This window comes from Halyomorpha halys, unplaced genomic scaffold, assembly GCF_000696795.3.
Source record: "Halyomorpha halys isolate HHAL.00 unplaced genomic scaffold, Hhal_1.1 Scaffold289.1, whole genome shotgun sequence".
In the NCBI taxonomy this organism is placed as follows: domain Eukaryota; kingdom Metazoa; phylum Arthropoda; class Insecta; order Hemiptera; family Pentatomidae; genus Halyomorpha; species Halyomorpha halys.
This window is the reverse complement of record NW_027104846.1, coordinates 362,795-364,812: the sequence shown is the minus strand read 5'-3', so window position 1 is coordinate 364,812 and position 2,018 is coordinate 362,795.

Here is a 2,018-nt window from a genome sequence, read left to right as displayed (position 1 = left end):
GGGTGATGATGTGGGATTGGAGGGTTTGGGATACAATGTAAGGATCATTGTTCACTGACAATAGACAAGCTTCCTTTTAAAATCAATTTCGGTCTATACACCAAATACAAATATTTGAATTCATACTTTTTTCTTTCCCAATTCTGCTTCTCCAATTTCACCATTTCATAATTTTTTAATTCACCCGATCAACAAATTCGCTCTCCCGAATTCACCCTCCTAGAACCTCTTCAGTGACCCGCTAAACAAATTCACTTTTAGACAGCAATTTTTTTTTTAGGGGGGGGAGGGTTCGAACCCTCCATTGAAATAAGGAATACTTAGTCACAATGATGTCAGTTGATGTGTGCTGCCATCTTCTACCCATGGTTATTTTAAGGGCTTTGTCGAGTGTACACTGTGTGTGCAGAATCGATGGCGGACTGAAAAGGCAGGAAATTGCTTGTTGCTTTCGACTATTACATCACTTACTAGACAAACGATCTGAACTTCATTACAAAAGACTGATCTAGATGACTGTAATAAGGCCTATCTGGACTTACAGAGTTGAGCTTTGGGGCTCCACTAAACGGTTGTGCAAGGTGGTGATTTGGTAAGAATCACAATTAAGAGTACATATTTTATGAGGCTAGGTGGACCCCAGGATGGCTCCAGAACCCACAGGGTTGACTCACAGCTACAGTGTAACATAAAACAATTTTCTGCCAATTTTGATTCAAACCAAGTCCTTGGAGTTAATAGCATCGTGCCTTACTACGGTGCCACCGCGCGCCCCCTATATATAGTGTTATCTACTACTGTAAACTAAATATATTTAATACGAAATTAATCAAGTGTTTAAATTGTATTCAATCATATCTAAATGTACCAATTGGGAAGTATTGCCAGTTCTGGTAGTTTTAACTAAAGAAAAAAAATACAAATAACTAAAAGTTATTCCTATTTCAAAGATAAATATGAATTCTACTTTCATTATTATTTTATAATCGTGACGAGGCTTAAGTTAACTCCGCTAATACCTAATTAATAGTGACTTAGAAACTAGTTCGTTTTCTTTCGGAGAATCTTTACGCTGTGGGATTGATGCTCTGTGGAAGTGATACGCCCATAATTGCCAAGAAGTAGAAGAGGAAGGGCGAATTCCTTTGGGAAGAATAGCAGTCTGATTCCCATCAAAGGTATTCCGTTGGTCCCAATTGGGTCCTCAAGTTCTCAAGAAGGTCGGTTCTCTTGTGAAATGGGTAACTAGATCTCCCGGTCTATAGCTTTGTCTTTTGTTTCACACTTAACACGGCCAGGGGGCGCCCAAAACATTTTAATTCCAGGCTTCCATGCTACTATCAACAGGATATGAATATTAATGTCGACAGTAAAAAGAAAAAAAAATGTTATCTAGTAACCATTGTGCGATTCGACTGTGAGAATGGTAACGAACATATGCCAGCTGGGTCTCATATCCTACCAAGCGGTCATGTTATCCTCAACATTACTTTTTTGTTTGTATTTATAATAAAATTGGAAAAAAATCAATAAAAGCTGCAGAAAATTAAGCTCATTAAGCATTAATGTTCAAATATTTATCCATATTGAAAGGAATATGGTCCGGGTGCGGTCAAAAAAACTCAAATACTAGAAATATACTATTTTAATGAGCCAACGTTTCGCCCCATGTTGCAGGGCTTCTTCAGGGCTAAAAAAAGATACAAACACAGTGTTTGTATCTTGAGGGCCCCGTGTGTTTTGTGACATACTGGAAGATTATTGATTGACCGTGTGTAAAGATGAAAGGAATATGGTCCGGGTGCGGTCAAAAAAGAACAAAAAAATAGTAATGGAAGATTATTGATTGACCGTGTGTAAAGATGAAAGGAATATGGTCCGGGAGAGGTAAAAAAAACTCAAATAGTAGAAATATACTATTTTAATGAGCCAACGTTTCGCCCCACGTTGTAGGGCTTCTTCAGGGCTAAAAAGAATGTGTTTGTATCTTTTTTAGCTCTGAAGAAGCCCTGCAACGT